This window comes from Arachis ipaensis, chromosome B04 (assembly GCF_000816755.2).
Source record: "Arachis ipaensis cultivar K30076 chromosome B04, Araip1.1, whole genome shotgun sequence".
Lineage (NCBI taxonomy): Eukaryota > Viridiplantae > Streptophyta > Magnoliopsida > Fabales > Fabaceae > Arachis > Arachis ipaensis.
The window spans coordinates 128,204,364-128,217,484 of record NC_029788.2 but is presented as its reverse complement, the minus strand read 5'-3'; the positions used below and the strand labels follow the sequence as shown (position 1 = coordinate 128,217,484).

Sequence of the window (13,121 nt, the reverse complement as noted above, 5' to 3'; positions counted from 1 at the left end):
GCACATGATATAAAAATATATATTTATATAAATGGACTCTCAATAAGTCGCATAATTTTGTATTTAAAGTTGATACATATATACAAAGTACTTTTATCGGCAACCGTTATTATCACTCACCATTTGTATAAATCACATGAAACTTAAACCAGTTAGTGCTAACACGAATCTCCGTTCTATCTCACTGAAACATTTTTGCAAAAACTTCACAAGCTGTGTTCGACTACTTAGCGACTCTTCACTCATGAGTGTTAATCTTCCACATCTTAATGAGGATCTTATATGGAAGATCATTGTGAAAGCAGACCCCAAGACCGCTGGTAGGTGCAGGACCTTGAGTAAAGGCTGGAATTTCAGACTCTGCACACCAATATTCATGAAGGAAAACTTCAGAGAAAACAAGGAACGCAACAGGAGTGTCATCATTGGGATTGGTTACCCCCCCAGTGATGAAAACTCTATATGGTTCATAAGAGCTTTTGTGGACTCCGGTCGTCAAGTACAATTCAATGTTCCCATTGACATCAACCAGTATGGGTTTTATGCTTTAATCGGTTCTGACCATGGAAATGTTTGCTTGAGGATTTCAATGGGTGGCCTAAACTCAAGGCTACTTATTTGGAACCCTCTCACCCGTAAGAGGCGATATGCAACAGACGAAGCTAGCAAGCATTCCGGGCATGCTGTCTCGCTTTATGCCTTTGGATTCCTACATGACACAGTTGAGTATCGAATTCTCCATGCTTATAAGAAGTTTTATACTCAAAGAACTCTTTCTTGGTCATTGTATACATCATTTGAAAGAGATTGGACTCATGTCGGGACCTTTGAGTCCAGCGTGCAGAAGCTCGGTCCCAAGTATGTTGTAAACAAAGGGATTTTCTACTGGATAGGGTGGGGAGGGCCTAATTTGATGGAGGCAGCAGCAATAGTTATTTTCAATCTTCGTCAGAGAATGTTTCACGAGGCTAAAATACCCACCCAAGTGAAATCTGATTACCACTCATTGACGCATTTCAACGACGGTGTTGGTTTTGTATCATATCATAATGTTGGTTACACAAGGCAGGTCTTGGTTTGGCAATTGAAAAATGATTGGGATACCAATCTCGATTGGGAAAAGATGATCAGGGTTTCTGGATTTGGAATTCCATATACTCCAACCCTGTTTGTTGACAAGGACATATTATCAGTGCTGGAAGCTAGGAACGGCCATGGCTCTTCAAATGACTCAGAAGCAACTGATGTTATACTTTCAAGGCTTAGGTACATGGAGGGTAAAAGGGAAAATTTGGTCCACCGAACTTGGCACGAGCATGTTAATGTTAAAACGATCACATTGCATTCGGAAGGGCTCTTCATGGTTTAATATCAATTAGGATGCTTTTTGCACCCCACTACTATGAAGCTATGGTGTTTAGTTAATTAGTTGTTGTTTAAGCTTTTATTATGTACTACGCTCCTAGGTGTGAAATAGTATTAGCTAAATTTGGGTTTTTGAATGTATGTTTCATTTTCTTAAAAGAAAAACATGTTTTTGTAAAAGGGTAACCCCAATTAGTTATTGGGGCGATGAATGAAACAAGTAAGGTGTTATGCAAGAGTATTCGCATAGTGTTTTTAGTAGTTTATTTCAACTGAATAATTAATTGACCCTACAGTAGTTCCCTTGATATTAAAGAATATACAAGTCTGTAAGACCAATTTATCCACATGTTAATGATATCCAATGTTAAATGATACTAGGTTGAGTGTATATTAGTACATATACCATATTGTAAATGGTTGTCTGGGTTAGCGTGATAAGAATTAGTATTATAAAGATAATATAAACAAGATATTAAATTAAGAGTTCTGAACAGATATTGCGGTGACATAATCTTTAGTATATTCTAATAGTGCAAAGAAAAAGTTGACTTAGTTCAGACTACACAAAAAGAGTTCCAAATCAAGTAAAATAAGGGTAGTTAACTTGACTGGGGTTGGGTTTTAATATGCAGCTCAAGTTAAACAATCAGAATTTTGGTGAGTAATAAACCTTTAAAATTCACCAATATAGTTTTTCGGAAACAATATCAGCTCAAGGTGACTCCAACTTACATTAATCTAATTGATATGAGACACTCATCATTGACTTAAACACTTAACTATATACTTAGTTGTAAGAAACTTATTTTCTATCATATACAACATTAGTATCATATCCATTTTAGGGTTAGGCATAAACAGTGCAGTAAAGGAATTATTTATTATTTCAAAGAAATAAATTCAGACTATAATAGGATTAAATGTACCTGATGTCATATACTATGAAGCATAGCTAACCACTTAAGTATTTGACGAAGACAACATTAACTTAATGCAAAAATATAGAGGTGCGGTCTAAACTATGGCATGGCATTAGGTCTATATTGCCTACAATTGATAGGTAACACACACAAATGTTGTCTTGAGCTAATTTTTCAAGCATACACACAAAAGAGCTTATTCTACTACAAACCACCGGGAGGTAAAATTTTCTTATTCTCTCAATACAACTTAAGTAAATAACTTGGAACCTCAATATATGAAAAGTGCACCTATGTAGATGAAGATAAATTTCATATCATAATTTTTCAAGTTTAGAATGGATAGTCCAACAAAACCAGTACACAAGATGAATGGGGTTCATATTCTTCATGGGGAATATGCAGATAACACAGGATGCAGAAAGCCTTTGACAGAGCTACAATTTTATTCCAGCAGCAACACTCAAGGTATATTTCTTAACTATATATTTAAATTATTAAAGTAGTGATAATATACTATCATTTATCCTCAAGAGGAAGTGTCACCTTAAACGAAGTTATCACATCTTCAAAAATATAAATGAATCTATTTTGACTTTGAGTCTCAACTATGAGTAAAACCCAAGTTTGAGGAGCTTTTCACTTATGCAGAATGTAGTCAAAGTTAATTTTATTAACTATGTTTATAATATGAGTTATTCTGAAGCAGAGTTTTCACTTTAGATAGAGTTTTCACATCTTAAAAGTGTAAAAAAATCTGTTTTGTTTTTGAGCTGAAACTAGGAGTAAAACCGAAGTGCATTAAGCTCTTCACTATGGGTTATATAGTAAAAATATATTTTATTAATTATGTTTATACTACTTTTCATCATCTAGGGGAAGAGTCACTTTAACAAGGTTTTTCACATCTTGAATGTGTAAACAAATCTGTTTTTGTTTTGAGATGAAACTAGGAGTAAAATCCAAGTGCATTCAGCTCTTCTCTTACCCAAAATATAGTGAAAATCCAATTTATTAACTATATATGTAATATTCTCAGTTGAAGAGAGCTGTGGCTTATTAAACAATAAGCGAAAGGTGGATGAATACTGGAATACTAAATGGACAACCCTGACAAACACAAAACTTAATAGTTTAGTAACACCTGAAACAATTCACCCCTATGAAAAGAGGGAGTCTCCACATTCAGGTAAGCATTAAAATGTATCTCTAACTCTGTATGACAGTTTTACTCACATTGGATATGCCATTTACAAAGGGGATTTCATTCAGAATAATCAAGCACGTGAAATGCCATGGTGGTGAAATAAGATGAGTGTAAGAAGAGTTACTATGTCTTATGAATGCCTTTTGCAGATATACAAGCATTTCCACATATGATGTTAATGGATGATTCATGCAAAGATATAGATAACAGTAAAAGAAATGATCTCAGAACAAGAAATAAGGATGCAGAGTCAATATATTTTCATATGAATAATAGAATATATACAAGGGAGGAGTGCCAAGTTTTGGGAACCAATCCCATTTCAGAAGGCAATACACAAAGTGTGATTGTTCATATTATTCAGATTTTCTTAGGAACTATATATTCATTGTGAATAACTAACTACATAGCATATCTGCATCATCAGGTCACACAAGACATGCTAGGATGGAACGAACATTGAAGTTAGCAAAGAAAAGAAAGTGCTTAGGTATTGCTTACCAGGAAGGTAGAATTACAAGAAAACTGGCCTTAATAAACTAGATTATCATGATCTAATCGGAAAAAATATTGGTAGTGTGTTGCATCTAAGTTCTATCGGAGATCTTAGATCAATGGACGAGGCTAAATGATGCATATATATTTGTATCGATAAGTATTCTAAAAATCCTAGGAAATAGAAGTAACCTCTCAGATTATTCATAAACTTTATACAATTTTTCATAAGATGTATAAAAGTTCAGGTAACTAATACACAGAAATAATCTATTCATTTTAGGGTATATTTATACACATTATATGAAAATACTTCGAATTGTACAGGGAATATCATAAGTGTGGAAGATGATTATAGAGTTTTAAGCTCCGAGGACAAGGAAAATCACATACCGGGCATTGCATGTGGATCCCCTATAGACCAACGACATTTCGATGGAAGCTTGCAAAACTATTTACGAGACAATGATTCTACAACTTTGCTAGCTGAAAGTCAACAAACTCTCTCTCCATTAAATGGTAAGTTTCTTATACGTAGTCTCAGGAGAATTTGAAAGATATAGTATTGTATGTAAGTTATAAATGAATAAATTTTTTCAGCTAAGGCAGCAATACTATCAAATGGTAAGTTTCTTATATTTAAATTCAGGAGAATTCAGATGATATAGTGTTGTATGTAAGTTATAAATAAATAATTGTTTTTAGCAAAGGCAGCAAGACATGCTAGGAATGAAAGAGCCATCAAATTAGCAAAAAAAAAAAACTATCCAAAGTAGCTCAGACAAAAAAAGGTAAACGTTAATTGTTCAGATAATTAATTTTTACCACCACAAATAGATAACCATGGTTTTATATAAGTGTATTTTATGCTTTATATTATTGTTCTTTTTTAACACAGGGATAATCTCTACAATTACATGCACCACGACTACTCCAACTTGGAGTTCCATGAAAGGTAACACACAATAAGTGAAATGTGGGTCAAAATCCTTAATTCAAAGTTTATTCACCACAAATCTTCAATATAAAAAAGAATTGATAAGGGACATTATCTACATCCAAGGAACTCAATACCCTATATATACATTTATAACTCAGTGTTAGTTAACGTGAATAATACCTCCCCTGATTATATGGAATTGAACATGCAAATATCTGGTGAATAATCTAAAAAAATACTGATTTTTATGTGTTCAGGCATCAGCCATTTGAAAACTTATCCAATATGATTTTATCAGAATTTGTTTTTATATAACTCACACGTAACAGATCAATGGAGAGCTGCTAGAAGGGATAGAAGGCAAAAAATGAAAAGAGCAAGACAACCTGAAAATGAGCAAAATGGGCCAGGTGTGCATAGTTATCCTTATATTCTTTTGAGGTTATTATGTTGTTCCGTGAATGTTCTTTTTAAAAAAAATATTTCACATTATTATTCATAGTAATTAGGGAATTTAATAACATTATTTATCTATACTCTAAAATATAAATACTCTAAAATACCTATGGATCATGGAACTGGAAAATTGTTCATTGGAATTGAAACAGGAAGAAATAACCAATTGGACATCAAAAGTGGTAACTCAAGACGAATTTCGAAGGCATGTACAGGTACACTATATACATAGAGTGTTTACTAATTCATTTAAATCTGATGTATTAATTGTTTGAGATACAAAACTAGATTAATTAATAGTATATTTTATTAAAAAAAAGATAATGTCCTCAATAGATAAGTTAAAAATAGAAAATTTTGATAAACATTTGCAAAAAAATTTAAAACAAAGAGAACTCTGCCAGTTGGAGAAAATGATTGCACCAAAAATAGTGGTGAGTAGTAACTGTGTGATTGATAGGATTTTCTTTAGCTGGATAATGTATCCTGTAATTTTGAATATTTGGACACTTATATTACACCTAAATATGAATTTTTAATCACTTAATAGGCATTATATTATTGGATAAGGAAGAAATCACTGTATGTTTGTACTGGACATGCACGATAGAATACTGATAAATAATATCTTCAATCAGGTAAAAAGAAATCAGAAAGGGTGAACAAAGATGTCTATGGTGCCGAACAGCAAAACAAGGGTATGACATAATGCAAGGCTCTTAAATACATAGCTAAATTGCACGGAAATTATTAAGCTGAATATCACAATTATTTATGAATGAGTTTTCTTTCTTTGTATTTTGTAGAGTATGTGCACATGGGGGATGCATTTTATGAGTGTGAACACTGCAATGCTTTGTTTTGGTATGCTGAGAGGTCAAACAAAAACTACAACACACTTGAACCGAAATTCACATTATGCTGTAATGGAGGAAAGGTTCAACTACCACACCTACCAGAAGCCCCTAAAGTGTTATATGAATTGTTATTCAATAATAGCACAAATAGCAAGCATTTCCGAGATAACATAAGATCTTATAATAGCATGTTTCAATTCACATCAATTGGTGCAAAGATTGATCGTGGCATAAATACTTCTAGAGGTCCACCGACATTTTGCCTTTATGGGGAGAACTACCACTTAATGGGTAGTCTGATACCACCAACAGGAAACTTCCCTAAATTTGCACAACTTTATGTTTTTGACACCCAGAATGAGGTTCAAAACCGCATGGCCGCTATCCTGTAAGTAACACAACCATGAATTTATACTGTTGGTGTACATCATTTAAATACCACTAAAAAATGTTATAGTGAACTGTGCAAATTAATTAAATGTTTGATATTATCAATTTTTTATCTAGGGGTGAGGATAACAAAGTAATACATGAAGACATTGTTAGAGACTTGAAGAAGATGTTGAATGAGAACAATGTATTAGTGAAGGCATTTCGTATGGTTAGAGAGTCAGTCGCCAAAGATGCAAATAGCACAGTGAAGCTTAGGCTATTGGGAAAACGAGATAAAGATGGTAGAAGATACAACTTGCCATCAACTAATGAGGTTGCGGCACTGATTGTTGGTGACTTTGATATTGATAAGACAGATAGGGACATTGTGGTTGAGACATAAAGTGGAAAATTACAAAGAATTAATCAACTTAATCCGGCTTACCTAGGATTACAGTATCCTTTGTTATTTCCCTTTGGAGAGGATGGTTACAAGGAAGATATACCACTTAATAAACGTAATCAGAAGAGTGGTAAAGGACGTCAGGAAGTTTCAATGAGAGAATTTTTCGCATACAGAGTTCAAGAAAGGTTAGCAGATGGCTCTCCTCTGCTATATTCCAGGCGGCTCTTCCAACAATTTTTGGTCGATGGGTATTCAATGATTGAATCATCTCGACTAAACTATATACGGTTAGACCAAGAGAAATTTAGATGTGAGATGTATAAGGGAATAAAGGAAGCAGTTCTTAGTGGGGAAACAACTCCATCATCGCGCGGCAAACGTATTATATTGCCATCTTCGTTCACGGGAGGTCCGAGGTATATGATTCAGAACTACCAAGATGCAATGGCAATATGTAAGGTAGTTGGTTATCCAGATCTTTTCATTACATTCACATGCAACCCCAAGTGGCCTGAGGTCGAAGACTTTATCAAGAACAGAGAATTAATGCAGAGGACAGACCTGACATAGTTTGTAGGACATTCAAGGCTAAACTGGATATATTGATTAAAGACATCAGAGTGAACAAAATTTTTGGTAGAGTATCTGTAGGTAAAGTTGATATCAATAACTATTAAGAATTTTTAAGATGAGTATTTTAGATACCATTTTTGCATGAAACAATTTGTCGAGGTTGTGATTTTTATTAGGTCAAACTGATTTGTGAATTATTGATGTTGCAGTTGTGTACACAATTGAGTTCCAGAAACGAGGATTACCACACGCCCATATACTTTTGTTCTTACACAAGGATGACAAGTTTCCGACAGCTGAGGACATTGATAAAATTATATCAGCTGAGATACCTGATAAGGATATAGATCCTGTATACTTTGAAGCAGTAGAAAAGCATATGATGCATGGACCATGTGGGTGTGTTAGGAAAGATTCACCATGTATGGAGAATGGTAAATGTATTCGTCACTTTCCTAAGAGATTCGTGGAGTGCACAACAGTTGATGATGATGGCTACCCAGTATATAGACGCAAGGAGGATGGAAGAACTATTAACAAGTCAGGCGTCGATCTTGATAACCGTTATGTGGTTCCGCACAATAGGCTACTACTGATGAGATACGGTGCTCACATAAATGTGGAGTGGTGTAACCAATCAAGATCAATTAAGTATTTGTTCAAATATGTCAACAAAGGTCATGATCGCGTAACAGCTTCATTCTATAAGAGTGCAACAGAGAGTGTTGAGCTGGATGAATATGATGAGGTTAGTATGTATTATGACTGTAGGTACATATCTCCATGTGAAGCTGCTTGGAGGATTTTTGGATTTAACATACAGTATAGGGATCCATCAGTTGTGAGATTAGGCTTCCACTTACCAGATGAACAGAATGTAATATTTAAAGATCATGAAAACTTAGATGATGTGGTAAAAAAAGCATCTGTAAAGGAGTCCATGTTCTTAGGATGGTTTCAAGCAAATAAGGACTACATTGAAGCGAGATCACTAACATATGCAGAACTACCTACAAAGTTTGTGTGGAAGGCGAATGAAAGGATGTGGTTGCCTCGAAAATCACATGCTGTTATTGGAAGAATTTTCTATGTTCCTCCAGGATCTGGTGAAAGTTATTATTTAAGACTTCTGCTCAACTACGTCAAGGGAGCGACATCATATGAGGAGATTAGGACTTTAGATGGTGTCATGTATGCTACATTCAAAGAGGCATGTTACGCCCGTGGCCTTCTAGATGATGATAAGGAATATATTGATGCTATAAAGGAAGCCAGTCATTGGGGATCAAGAACATATTTGAGAAAATTTTTTGCAACACTTCTATTCTCAAATTCAATGGATTCACCAGAGCATGTTTGGGAACAGACATGGTCTATTTTATGTGATGACATACCACATAGGCAGAGAAGACTACTTGACAATCCTGGTAACTAATAAGTTTTCCTATTATTTCTCAATTTTTTCAAAACATGTTACATGCATGCTGTATTTATTCTACTAATAAGGATGAGTTAATATTCAAGACATGAAAGCAAATAAATAATGAAAAGGATTGTTTGAGATAAATTTTCAAAATAATAAGTATGAGTTAAAGTTCAAAATCTAAAATACTAATGTTGGATACAACTAATATTTGTTAAATTGGAGATTGAGCTAAGTTTAGCAAATTTTTCATAAGTGGTCGTTAGAAATTAGTAATGGACATTCAAGCTTCCTAATTTACACTACTTTTATATTATTTCATCTGTGACCATCATTATTTTTTTAGATATACTAGATGTTTTTATATATTGGCAATTTATTAAATTAAATAAATCACACGAACAAAAAAAATGCACGAAAATTAATTTATAATATTACAAATCATATTTAATTAGTGTCTATATATAGTTTTTAGGCTTAAATTTCATAACCATGACTACTACAGTTATATTTAACTTAACATATTCTATACATGTTGAATAATTGGGTAAAATGTTCCACCGTTGATCTCCTTTTAATCTGTGAATTTTGTTATGTGAAAGAGTTGTTGCTTTGCTTTAATTCTAATGTTAGATGTGTTTCACTTTTTTCATTTTATACATTTTTTTTATGCGTGAATACAGATTTAGTCCTTACTGATATCGAGTTGAAGGAATTGACGTTAATTGAGATTGAGAAATTACTTAACAACTTCAACAAGAGTCTTAGAGATTTTCCACCAATGCCAATTGTAGATATGAGTCAAGTTAATAGTGGTTTGTATACCGATGGGTTGAACAGGTTAATTTGTGACGAGCTCCGCTATGACAGAAGACAATTGGCTTCAGAGCATGCAACTTACATCCAACAGCTAACCGATGAGCAAACAGTTGTCTATCAAAAAGTTATGGAGGCAGTTCAAAGTGGAAACGGAGGTGTATTCTTTCTGTATGGTTATGGGGGTACTGGAAAAACATTTGTTTGGAAGACACTAGCATCTGCATTGAGATCAAGATCACAAGTTGTACTTACGGTTGCTTCAAGCGGCATTGCATCTCTTTTATTACCAGGTGGTCGGACAGCACACTCACGGTTTGCAATCCCACTAAACTTAGATGAATTCTCAACTTGCAACATAAGGCAGGGCAGCGCATTAGCTGAGTTATTAATCAAGACGAAGCTAATCATTTGGGATGAGGCCCCCATGGTGAACAAATTTTGTATTGAAGCTCTTGACAGGACTATGCGTGATATTTTGCGATTCAAGAACCATAACAGCCTTGACCAACCATTTGGAGGGAAGACAGTTGTTTTTGGTGGGGATTTTCGACAGATTCTCCTGATTATTCCTAAAGGATCTAGACAAGAGATTGTTAATGCAACCATAAACTCATCATACATTTGGAATAGTTGCAAGTTGCTTACACTGACTAAAAACATGAGATTGAACGCAACTAAATCCACCCCAATGTCATCTGATTTAGAAGATTTTGCTAACTGGATACTTAGTATTGGTGATGGCAGTCACGGCACACAAGGTGATGTATTTGACAAAATTGAAATCCCAGACGACATCTTGGTTAAACATTGGGATGATCCAATAGAGGCAATTTGTAAAGTTACTTATCCAGAACTTTTTGCTGGTTCAAATATTGATGACCAAATTCAAGACCGAGCAATACTTGCTCCAACCTTGCAGATCGTTGATGAATTAAACAACTATATGATGAGCTTAAATCCTACTGAAGCACAAACATATTATAGCTCAGACAAAGCATGCCCAACAGAGTCCAACAATGACTTATTGGCATCCATACATACACCTGAATTTCTAAACACAATCAAATGCTCTGGGGTTCCTAATCATGAGTTGACATTAAAGATTGGAACCCCTATAATGTTGTTAAGGAATATCGACCACTCGGCAGGTTTGTGTAATGGTACAAGATTGGTTGTAACCAAGCTTGGTAAGCACATCATAGAAGCACGCAGTAGCGCCGGAAAGAACAAAGGCCAGAAGGTCTTTATTCCTAGGATGACTCTAAGCCCATCCGATCATCGAATACCATTCAAATTTCAACGCAGACAATTTTCTATAATGGTATCATATGCAATGACTATAAATAAGAGCCAAGGACAATCATTGTCCAAGGTTGGGTTGATACTTAAAAAACCAGTGTTTACACACGGTCAGTTGTATGTGGCAGCATCTAGGGTGACAAATAAGGAGGGGCTTAAGATATTGTTATGTCATGACAATGATAACAGAACAACGACAGACAATGTGGTATTCAAAGAAGTGTTCAGGAATGTTATTTGAATGCTGCAGCTTCATCAACAGTAGGCTCAGTTGGAGTATGTGTTTTGGATACTTTAATCCAAAGTAGCTTATGAATCATGTACTTAGATTTCTTTACTTTCTCATTGGACAATTTTTTTAAAACAAGCAAATTAACCAAACTATTTCTAACTAATCATAATAGTTATAGATCATATAACTTTTTAGATGATAATAGAACCTTAGGATCACAAAGAAATTGAAGCAAATTTTTTAAATCACATTATTAAACACTATTATTGTGTACATCTGTATACCAAAAGTCTTATGCCACTTAAATAAATCACATAGAATATAAGTTAGTAATGAGTATCATAGAATATAAGTAACTTACTTGGATTTGAGCAACAAAAGTGGACAACTTGACTGGCTTCAGTCTCCATTAAGAGAAATATCGGTTGTGAACTCAGTTTGTCAATAAATCATACATTAATTAATTTTGATAACTGAAAGTTGAAGATAATTGATATGATGATTAGTTGTAGATCGAGATATAAGATATAGATTTGCTAACTGAGCCACAACTAAATAAATTTCTAAGGGTATTAATGATATTATGATCATGTATTAACTACATGAAAAAAAGATCCATGATTAAGGATCACCTTTGGAGAGCATTGTCCAATGTCCAAAATGGTAACACTAGCTGGGACCTAAAAGTATTGCTAGCTGCACAACACATATATAAAATAATCAACAATAAATTTGTTAAAATAATGGAGCAGTTGTTATTATCATAAAGAGATCCAAAATAGCTTAAGAATAAGGTACTTAGATTCCTTTACTTCTCAATATATATATATATATATATATAAAGCTCAGTAACCAAACTATTTCTAAATAATCATAATAGCTATAGATCAGCTGAGTTTTAAGATGATAACACAATCTTAGGATCATACAACAATTGAAGCAAATTTTATCAAGTGCATATGTATATCAAGAGTCTTATGCCACTTAAACAAATCACATACAATATAAGCTACTTACGAGTATCATAGAATATAAGTAACTTACTTGGATTTGAGAACAAGAGCGGACAACTTTATTGGTTTCAATGGAGACTAAGAGGAAAATTCGGTTTGTAACTCTGTCAATACATCATACATTAATTAAGTGCGAGAACTAAAAGTTAAAGATAATTGATATGATGATTAGTTGTATTGAGCTCATTATTCAACCATACACACAGAAGAGCTTATTCCACTACAAACCACCAGGGAGTAAAATTTTTTTATTGACTCAATACAACTTAAGTAAATAAATTGGAACCTCAATATAGGAAAAGTGCACATATTTAGCTGAAGATAAATCTCATATCATAATTTTTTAGGTTTAGGATGATAGTCCAACAAAACAAGAACACAAGATGAATGCGGTTCATATTTCTCATGGTCAATATGCAGACAACACAAGATGCATAATGCCTTTGACAGAGCTATGATTCTATTCCAGCAGCAACACTCAAGGTATATTTATTAAATGTATATTTAAATGATTAAAGTAGTGATAATAGACTATCATTTATCCTCAAGAAGAAGTGTCACGTTAAAGAGAGTTTTCACATCTTCAAAAGTGTAAAAGAATCTGTTTTGACTTTGAGTTTGAACTATGAGTAAAACCCAAGTCCATTAATCTTTTCACTTATGCAAACTGTAGTAGAAGTTAATTTTATTAACTATGTATAATATAAGTTATTATGAAGTGGAACTGTCACGTTAAACAGA

At 33.8% G+C, this 13,121-nt stretch overlaps 1 pseudogene; it reads left to right on the top strand.

The window, feature by feature from the left end:
* Positions 7,172–11,376, top strand: LOC107637310 (annotated as a pseudogene).